Raw genomic sequence first — 11,129 nt, 5'->3', positions numbered from 1 at the left:
CAGTGCCCTCAGACGCTTGGCTGTTGATTCCTACCTCACCTCTCCCATGGGCCCGCCCCAAGCCCAATTACCCGTATGGGCTGGAGCAAGGAAGGCTGGCTATTGGGTTTTTTTGGTCCCTGTCCATCAGGCTATACCCTCTGGTGGACTTGCTCTAATTTAACAAAACAAGTTTTTGAATAATTCATAGAGTATGTTAAAACAAAAAATTTGTACCCAAACTGTCACACCCCAAATTCGAAAATAAGAATGATAATCGAATTAGGGTGTGAATAGAATTTAAAATAAATTAAAATATTACAACGAGAGTATGATGGAACCAGAGCCAACTAAAAGTTCACTTAGACCTGTTTAATTAATACATTATGAGTTTAAAGAGTTCAACTCTTACAACACACTCATGAGATACTAGAACACTTAATTTAAAGTACAACTAGGAAACCAGCACGCATAGGATATGTTTATTCATATAGAGACAGGTCATCATCTTGTTCTGCCATACCGGTACCTGCAATAGCTAATAGGGTGCGAGTATTTCATGCTCAGTAGGAACCATATGTCCTTCAAGTTCATTTACCACAATTAATCAAAGTATCAAGCTCAAACAATACGGTAAAAAAAATACAAATAAGAAGACAAAGAAAAACACATGAACTCACTCCCTTCTAATCCCGCTAACTTATATTTATGGCATCCAAACCTGCACGTCCCATACCATGCTTATACCCCTTGGTTCCGAATACCATAAAATATAAATTAACTCCCATTTCTCCCTTAACCCCTAATTTTATTAGCAATTTCAGTTTCATTAACATGGGCCCTTCCCCCGATGCCCAACTATACGTTCAAGCCCTTCACCCTACTCCTACGCTTGAACATATATAAGTTTTCAACACTTTGCTTAACCAAGTTTACACAACCCAACACTTAACTCTGTAACATGTAATGCAACAAAAGCATTTCAATTTAACAAACATAATTGTAACTCTAAACGTAGTCAGTCCCACAATTTTACATAACTCAACCATTCATCAAAACATAACAACATTTAACAAAGTCAATATATATAGTACATCGAAAAAGAAGCCATTAACCCTAAACACAACCATGACAATCAATTGATTCAAAATCACCCAAGCATTTCATTACTACTGTATTAGATATAATTACTAATATCACAAAGATTAACCATGATATAGATCTATCATAGGGAAATAGAGCCCCTACCTCTTGTCCAGCTAACTATAATACCTCTCTAAGCCTCCGAAGTGTCCGGAGTCGCTCCCAGGCCTAACATCACATAAATAAAAGTAAAAGTTAGCATAAAACTGGAAATGAAAAATTCTATTTCAGCCTAACAAAGATTTACCCGAATATACCCATCACAACCCCGTGAAAACCAAGCTTAAGTCCCCATATTGTGACCCTATTTTCATCCCTCAAAACTCCATGGAAAAGGATGAAATTACTTGGATTTTAAAGCTAAACAAACCTAGTTTCTAATCTACTATGAGTTTCTCAAAACGGATTTAAGAGAAGGATATAATCAGGCCCCAAAGTTGAGTTCACAACCAGTTTTTCTGCAGAAAATCTGCAGATTTCCAGATTTTTTCACATTTTCAAATCATATTTTTCCATAGAAGATCTCAACCAAAATCGATGAAATAAATTGGGCTTTGAACCTTGTCATGTCTAATTTCAAATATATAAGAAGACTCTTTAAAAAGACGAAATGGATTGAGAGGAAAATAAGAGCCAAAGTGAGGCTCATGAAACTGCTGGTTTCTAGAAAACAAGGTTGCGGTGGTAAGAAAAATAGAAAATTAACAAATTCAAACTAACCTTTTGTACAAATTGAAGAATACACCAACACCCTCTCAGCTTCCCTCTTCCGATTTCCTACTTTTCCCTTTCCAAAACCTCACACTCTCCTCTAATTCTTCAGTGAGAGTTAGAAATACTCCCTCTAAGCCCATCATTACCTCTTCTGATTTAGAATGCTTACCCACACCCCCTAGACTACCCACATCACCCCAACATTTATGGACAGAATCTGATTCTCTTGGCTCCCCCACCATGTGATGCTTGGAAAGAAGAAGAAGCGTTTGGGATGGCTACACGTTAGCTCATCCTTGACTAATTGTTTGGACTCTTTTTTTTTTTTTTTTTTAACTAAAATAATCCTACTCCTATAATATATGTATATACAAATATATATATATATATATATATATATATATATCTAAGTGTTACACAAACTGAAACTTTGAACATAGAAACCCAAACCTCATTAAAAGGAGGAACTTCATCGTTTATATTCTCTGTCATATTGATCATGGCCACTCTAGCAGCATCTTGCTCGACAGCTTTTCGCCTAGCAAATGTGATCATGGCCACTCTAGCAGCATCTTGCTCGGCAGCTTTTCGCCTAGCAAATGTGTTAGGAAACTCCATGCACCAACACGGTCGACCTAAAAATTGATGGTGCATTTCGATTTCCTTCATTGAAAGTCTGATAAACGGGAAGCGGGAAGCGGGAAGCCTGCTCCCTGGGCATATTCATGCAGCCGATTTTTGTACGTCAAGTGATTTGATAGGCCTACACGAACTCAAACGTATAAGAACCATCAAAGATCCAATCTTTTCAAAGTAAGTTAACAGAAAACAATTTCAGCATGTGAAAGTAAAAGCATGTTTTCTTATGCACATTCAAAGACAATATTTAAAAAGTGATACTTTTGCCCAGGTAACTTTTTTTTTTTCATTTATGTACTCTATTAACCATTACTATTTATTTCTTAAATAACCAAATCTATTTTACACAAAACACAAACATATCTATAGTAACCATTTATGGTATAATCGTGATAATAATTACTCAAAACGAGACGTCATATTTTTTTTAGGCCTAATTGGATTAATGGTTCCTGTGGTGATAAGGTAGTTGGAAGATAGCTTATGTGGTGAAAAAATTAGGATTTAAGCCCATATGGTAAAGTCTGTTAGAATTTATGCCCAAAATTGAAAATTTTGTCAATTTTTTGTTAATTATTAACACGTGAGCCGTACATATTAGGCTAAAACAGAACTCTCCATATACATATTAGACTAAAATGGACCTCTCCATTAATTGTTAACATATGGGGCTGGCTCATGTGCTAATAATTAACAGAAAATTGACGAAATTTTCAATTTTGAGCATAAATTCTAATAAACTTTATCAAAGGGGCTTAAATCCTAGTTTTTTTACTATCACATGAGCTATCTTCCAACTACCCGGACTATTAATTCACTTAAGCCTTTTTTTTAGAGAGCTTTAATGAAAAGGGCTTGCGCCAACAAATATTTAACCAAAAACCATCCCAAAATGTTATTTAACCAAAAGGCTCAAAGTTTAATAAAAAACCATCTAAAACTATTGTCTACAGATCAAACTTACAAGCCTAACCTGTTACAAATTTACATTTTCGTAAATACCCCTAAATGATTCGATATTGTTCTGACTCTTCACCAACCTCAACCCAGCACGAAACTGCCATAATAACTCCCTGTCTTCCTATCAAATCGAATTCCCCCATTTCAAAAACAACCAAATCAAAGTTCAAATCAAAGTTCAAAAAGGAAGCATTCATCGGAACAAAGTCATCGAAACAAGTTCAAAGAAGTTTAATGGCAGGAACCGGCGAAAAAGTGTCTGGAAAAAAATAAAAAAACTAAAACATAAAACTGTTTCTGGAGAACCCAAAACATAACACTGTTTTTGGAAGAAAAAAAAATCAGATAAAGTGTTTGTTTTATTTGTGCACAAACAAACACTGTATCTGGAAAGAAAAGAATCAAAATCCAGAAATAGTGATTTAGATTCCAGAAACAGTTTATGTTTTAACCTTTGACTGTTTCTTATCTTTCATGCATCAGTTAATTACATTTAAGAAATAGGGTGCTCATTTTACTTTGAATCCAAATACAATAAATTTCACTTTTTTTTTGGGTAAATTACATTTTCATATCTCAGGTTTGGGGTCTATTTCAATTCCATCAACAACTTTAAAACATTTCACTTTCATACCTCAAGTACTATTTTATTTCAATATAATACATCCGTTAGATTTTCCATCCATTGATCTGTTAAATGCTGACGTGGCTGCCATATATATGCCACGTGGCAGCCAAATGTCTGCCACGTGGCAAATAAAATAATTTTTAATTTTTTTTAAGAAACCTGAATTTTCTCAAAAAAAAAAAAAAATTGAAACCGACATCTGCAAGAAGAAGAAGAGGAGGGAGGAAGAAAGAAAAAGAAAAAAAAAATAGAAACCCACTGCAAGAAGAAGAAGAAGAAGAAAAAAAAAAATAGAAACCCAGATCTGCAAAAAGAAGAAGACGCTGGGCGCCGGGAGGGGGGTCGCTTGGCGCGGGGGGGGGGGAGGGTCGCCGGGGGGGGTTCTTCTTCTTTCTTCTTCTTCTTTCTTCTTTTTCTTGTTCTTGTTCTTCTTCTTCTGGTCGCTGGGGGAGGGACAAATTTTTTTTTTCTTTTCCTCCTTTTTCTTCTCCTTCTGATCACTGGTTGCAGATGTGGGTTTCAATTTTTGAATTTTTTTTTTGTTGAGAAAATTCAGGTTTTAAAAAAAATAATTAAAAATTTATTTTTTTTGCCACGTGGCACAAATGTGGCAGCCACGTCAGCATTTAACGGATTAATGGATGGAAAATCTAACGAATGTATTATATTGAAATAAAATAGTACTTGAGGTATGAAAGTGAAATGTTTTAAAGTTGTTGTATGGGGTTGTAATAAACCTCAAAACCTGAGGGGCTACTGTGTAATTTACCCTTTTTTTTCTAGCTTACATTTAAGAAACAGTGTGTCTATTTCATTTGGATCCAAAAATAGTGACTTAGATTCCATAAACAGCAACTTAAATTCCATAAACAGTGTTACTTAAATCCAGAAACAGTTTATTTTTTTACAATCAAGAAACAGTGACCCGTCGTTATTATTGAATAGCATGCAGATCTCAAATTTATTTTCTGGAGAAACAAACGATGAACTCTACTGACAAAGAAAATTTGAAAAACTCAAATACACTATGAATAATAACGACGATCACATTTCAATGAAATAATACAAAATATAAATTAAATAGCATGAAGATCTATATTTTTGTTTCAAAGAAAAAGAAGAAGGTCTGCAAAACAACGATGAACTCCATTAACGACGAAAATCTGGAACTCAACCAAAAAAGGTTAGGGGTAAAATCGACAGGGCATAATTTATTATAGTTGGGCCACTTTTAATTGGACTACTTTAATATGAGTCTTGTACTAATCATTAAACAAAACTTATAACATAGTTTTTTTATTAAAACTAAAACTTTTCAAGCTATTTTCATTAAAAAAAAATTTAATTCTTTGAGTGATTTCGACGACCCCGTTTTGCATGTTAAAACTTTCAATTTCCTATTAATTCCAAATGAAAAGTAGTAAATGAAAGGAAAGGTGCATTCTCGCGGTTAGTTCATCTCATATAGAAGGAAATCAAACAAGTTTTGCCAAAAATCATTTTTTTTTCTCAAACCACAAAACTCTAAATCGACAGTCTTTGAAAATTGCTTCGACCAAAAAAAAAAAAACTTTGAAATTGCGATTCTACGAGTCTCTAAATTAACCCTAATTACAAATTATGCGGTCAATCAAACCCGTACCCTTGATTTCGCTTATCTCATCCAAATTGCATCAAAGCATACTTCCAAGTTTAACCAATGATAAAATTCACATGTATTATAAAGATAAATTCAGTTCTTAATTATCATCAACATGAAATTAAGATCCAACAAACCTCCATTATTCATTAAGTGCACAGATTAAGCATAAAAGGTCAAATCTCATTAACTACCCAAAAGGCATAAAGCACTCCATAATTCAGTTGCAAGCCATACTCCTCTCCTTGGAAGATTAGTTTTAAGAGCTAGAAAATTGTTACAGCATCTCCATATAAAATGCGTAAGCTTGTTAGGCATCTGTAATTTCAAGATCATCGGCCACAAGTAATTTTTCTCACCCTTTCTACTCGATTCATTCCAAGCTCACCATAACGCTCCAACTCTTGAGCCACCTTATAAAGCTAGAACTATTTATCCAAACACCCAGTGTCGAAGCTACAGAGGCGCAAGGAGGGGCGGCCGCCCCTCCGCTCATCAAAAATAACCACTAAGAGTAAGAATTTCACCCTTCTGCTATGACGGAATCTAGGTTCGTTTGGTTTGGGCGTTGCGCTGCAGCGATGAAGTTGCTAAGTTTTTAACCTTTTTTTTTTTTTTAACACCCAAGCCCAAAACGAGGTCGTTTTGGACCGATGGGAAAAGAAATAAATGAAACGCGCGTTTTGTTTTGAGACCTGATATTAGATCTCCACCGTTAACCATTTCTAGACTCATCTCCATTTCACTAGTCTCTCTCTTGAACTCAAACACTCGAATAAGCACCCCACTTATGAAAGAGATTTTTTTTCATTTAACCTTATAATTGGTGATTTTTTAATGGGTAAATTACACTTTACCACCTCAGGTTTGGAGTTTATTGCAACTTTATACAATATCTTCAAAATATTTCACTTGCATACCTCACATACTATTTTATTTCAATATAATACATTCGTTACATTTTCTATCCATTGGTCCGTTAAGAGCTAACGTGGCTGCCAAATTTGTGCCACATGGCAAAAAAATAATTTTTTATCCATTTAAAATTATAATAATTTACCCTATTTATTATTATATATATAAATAAAAAATAAAAAAAACCCATCTTCTTCCCCGAGCCCTTCCCCTTCCCTGCAACCCAAACACCCCACCCCCTTTCTCCCTCCCCAACCTTCATCTCCCTACAAAGTCTGAAAATAAACACAAAAACAAATCCCCAACACACTTTACATTATATAACAGTGTAGGCAACAATGTCACAACATCCAAAACAAACTCAAGCTATTGCTACAATGTTTATGCACAAAATTAACTTGCTTTGTCATTTTCAATCTACTAGCGCAATCTTCATCGAAATTCTTCGGGTCCCGATCGAGTGACAAATTATAGGAGCATATTTATGCGACTTAGTTAGTTTGTTTTCTTGCATTTACATAGCTAGTTTCTGCTTATTAGAATGTTTTCAACTATTTTCGTGTGTTTTCAGGTTCAAATGACAAAGTTGGCAAGAAAGTGCAATTTGGAGCATTTTAGAGCAGTTTTGGGCCAATAATGGATAGCACATGCATGGAGCATGGTGGATGAATGTTTTTGAAGTTCAAGAGGCTAGGAATATGCTGAAGAGATAAAGAAAATAAAGTCAAGACAAAGAAGATAAGGAATCAGCTAAAAGGAAGGAACATTATCCAAAACCTTATCGTATCCAAACTAACCTTATCTTATCCTATCATATCATAATCTTATCCTACCTTAATTCCAGCTGCAATGGGGAATCAATTTCACATTAAATCACCTAAATACTTGGTTCTAGAAGCCCTATCCTCTGCCTAAATTGGTGCTGCACCCTTTTATTCCTTTTCTTCTAGAAATCTGCCAGAACATCAATTTGTAGAAGCTTTGTGCCGTGTATCCTACTCCCTTTCATCCTAGGATTGTGCAATCCTTTTTCCTTCAGAAATTGTGCAAACCCTAGGCCTATAAATACATCTTTATCACCACAAATTTGTGCACCACACACACAAGAGCCAAAACATTAGAAAAATTACAATTGTGTCGCAACTTTGCAAGGAAGGAAATAGAGGAGACCCTTGGAGCCGTGCCTGCCATTCAAGGCTTTGGATTGCTGGAACGTTCCTAGGTGTATTCTATCCTTAGTTTTAGTTCAATGTATAAATTAGATTGTTTTTGTTTAATTGCAACCATGTGGAACTAAATTCGTTTTAGTTAGAGGTGAATTCAAAGCCATGAACATATATGTGATATGAATTGATTACATCCAGTTATGATTTCATAAATCATGAATGCAATTTACTTATCTGTTTGATTGATAACTTATTCTTGTGTGTTGATCACACTTAGTTTGCATGCAGAGATTTGATGCTAGAATATAAGGAAATTTCACTTAATCGTTATGAACTTATATTCACAAGTAGTAAAAGTCATTAGTCATGATTGTGTTAAGTAAATTCCTGGCAGGAGTATCATGCAGTTCATAGTTACGAATGCCTTGTCAATACTTATGATTTTCATAGAACTTAATGATCTTTGGTATGTATCTCTATTATGCAGTTCATGTAGGGGATTAGATAAGAATAATTTGGTTGCATCGCTGAGTCCAATTCAATGAATCTAGGAAAATCTGAAAGTTAATTTGTGTTTCTCACGATTAATTTGGGGCATTGTCATTCATGGTTTATAGGAAGAATAACTGGAAATCGATATGTATGCATATGTGTCAAGTGTGGAGAATGGCCCTCTAGCTAGCCTTTCACCCATTAAATCACCAATTTCGTCCAAAGTTATTTAGAGTCTTAAATCTATTTAGTTTTAGTCTTAAATTCGTCAAAAACCAACTCCCCCTTTATATTTCGTGTTTTTAGTTAGAATCTATCCAAAACTGGGTTCTTATCAGTATTCTGAGTCTTTTTAGTTTAATTTTCGTCCAAATAACCTTCTAGTTCTTGTTTTGAGTCAATTTAACTTAGTTTTGTGTTATTTGAGTCAGTTTAGCTACTTTTGAGTTGTTTGAGTCTAGTTTTTAGTTTTTAAGTTTAATTTATGTTGATTAGCATCCTTAACTAATCTCCGGCCTAGAACGATCCCTACTTACGAGTACTACAACTATCTTAATAGGGTTTAATTTGTGTGTTAGTTTTTACCACATCAACAAATCAATCTCCATTTATGAAGTGATGGGGTTCATCCTCTTTCGATACGTCGCCATTTTTGATTTTCAAATCGCCATTTGAGCCTTTAGCCTTCGGCGCGTTTCCTTCTTCATCCTTCTTCTTCACAATCCGGGCGTCCAGATCTTCTCGTGAAGGTTTGAGCTCTCGCTCAGACTTCGAGACCAGTTCTTGCTTAGCGACGGGTTCAGATTTGGGTTTAGGTTTGGCCTTAGAGGACCAGGGCACAAACTGGTTGGGCTGGGAAGGGGCCTGGCTGGTCGCATCGAGAGCGGTGGTAGAGAGTGGAGCTGTGAGAGTGGGGGTTGGGATTTTGGGGTGGTGTATGGCATCGTTCTGAGGAGAGAGGGGACGAAGGTATGGGAGGTAAAGAGGGATGAGAGGGAGAATATGGGGGATGGGGTTACAGGGGAAGTGGAGGTAGGGTGGGGGTTGCAGGGGAGGTGGAGGTGGGGTGGGGGGTTGCAGGGGAGGTGAAGAGGGAGGTGGGTCGGGGGGGGGGGGGAAGATGGGTTATGGGTTGGTTTTTATTTTATTTTATATATATATATATATATAACTTTTCTTTAATTAATTATTTTTAAATGAATAAAAAATTATTTTTTTTGCCACGTGGCACAAATGTAGCAGGGATGTCAGCTCTTAAAGGATCAATGGATGGAAAATGTAACGGAGGTACTATATTGAAATAAAATAGTAGATGAGGTATGAAAATGAAATGTTTTGAAGATATTGTATGAAGTTGTAATAGACCTCAAACCTGAAGTGGTAAAGTGTAATTTACCTTTTTTTAATGTACAAACATAATATCAAATTTAGCTTTTATGTTTATAAATATGCATGTGGTTTTTTTTTTTCTAGGAAAAGAAATGCGGAAAGAGAATGTTCTCCCTATCTAAAAGTGAAATGTCACTAGTACTACGGTCCGGTTGTATTCCTCTTCACTTGGAAGTGAAAAGTCTTATATTTGAATCTTGTGGATGGCGAATTCGATACCAAATTAGGCTGCCAATTGTGTGGCTTTGCCGAACTCTACCTCCTTTTAATAGGGGTGCAACTTAGGACCCGAACCCGCTCATGTTCAACTCGACTTTAAACCTGAACAAACGGATTTTTTTAGTTATAACCTGCCCGAACCCAATCCGATTTCAACTCGTTCATTGATTGGGTTGGGTTGGGTTGATCATTTGTCCAACCCAACCCAACCTGACCCAACCCGATGGGGTTGAGCTGTGTAACATGCTTCTCAATGACCTTTGCACCTTCGTGGACGATTCACTAATGACTTTTGATGGATTATGATAGAAAAGTGCATGGAGTTGCAGAAAGCAATTGTTTTTTTGGCAACCACACTTTGATTTTTCTGCAGGAGCTTCGAAGGACAAGACTTGAGTTGGGTACTAGCTTTGTTTTTCTGCAGGAGCTTCAAAAGACAAGACTTGAGTTGGGTACTAGCTTTGGACAATGAAGTGTTCCTCTTTTTTTTTTGTTCTTTTGGTACTAGCTTTGGTATTTCTTGTATTTTAATTCAAACTTTGCATGAACCTAATTAAAACTTGAAAAGGTTGGGCAACCCGAAACCAACCCAAGTAAACCTAAACCCGAATAAACCCAATTAAAACCCAATCTGAACCCGAATTGTAAAAGTTGGGTTAGGGTTGAGTTGACCTTCTAACCCGCCCAACCTGCCTGAGTTGCACCCCTACCTCTTTGTTGGAAAATTTAATAATAATATTATTATATTAAATTGATTAATTGAATGGAAATTAGAAGTTGAGCCTTTTGGTAGAAAGATGTGTCTATTCAAATGAAGAGTTGCAACTTTTGACTCTTCATGAATAGTCATATACTTTTCAAAAAGGTATCTCACATTCTATAAATAGGGAAGCCCCCTATAATCACAAGATAGCTTTTCATCATACATACATATAGTGCTTTAAATATTAGAGAGTCTCATTGAGTCCATATGAAAGAGCTTTCAACACAATTGTGGTTCATGGAACCTTGTGATTTGAAGTGCTACTATTACATGGACCTGGTCGTTGTATCTTGGGAGACATGCATCGATCAACCATGAGCACCGTAGTGGGGCGTAAACTTGTCTTAAGGACAAAGTGTCCTACACTTGCCTCTACCGTATTTTCTAGGTTTTTCTAATCCATTATATCATGTTCATTTAACATTGGTTACTCATGTGCATGCATGATTGTAATATATAATTTCATGAATTATTTCTTGATTT

The 11,129-nt window shown here is 35.7% G+C and overlaps 1 long non-coding RNA gene across 1 annotated transcript; it reads right to left on the bottom strand.

Annotated features, from left to right (window-relative positions):
* Nucleotides 1-250: 250 nt before the first annotated feature.
* LOC103400058 (uncharacterized) lies at nt 251-2,254 on the bottom strand. Its single transcript, XR_523748.4, has 3 exons — nt 1,843-2,254; nt 1,228-1,290; nt 251-508 (listed from the first exon to the last, which is right to left on the bottom strand). It is a non-coding gene; the product is annotated as an uncharacterized lncRNA (long non-coding RNA).
* Between the last annotated feature and the right edge of the window lie 8,875 nt (nt 2,255-11,129).

Source organism: Malus domestica, chromosome 15, assembly GCF_042453785.1.
Source record: "Malus domestica chromosome 15, GDT2T_hap1".
Taxonomy (NCBI): domain Eukaryota; kingdom Viridiplantae; phylum Streptophyta; class Magnoliopsida; order Rosales; family Rosaceae; genus Malus; species Malus domestica.
Note: the sequence above shows the minus strand (reverse complement) of the source record. Positions and strands in the feature narration are given on the sequence as shown.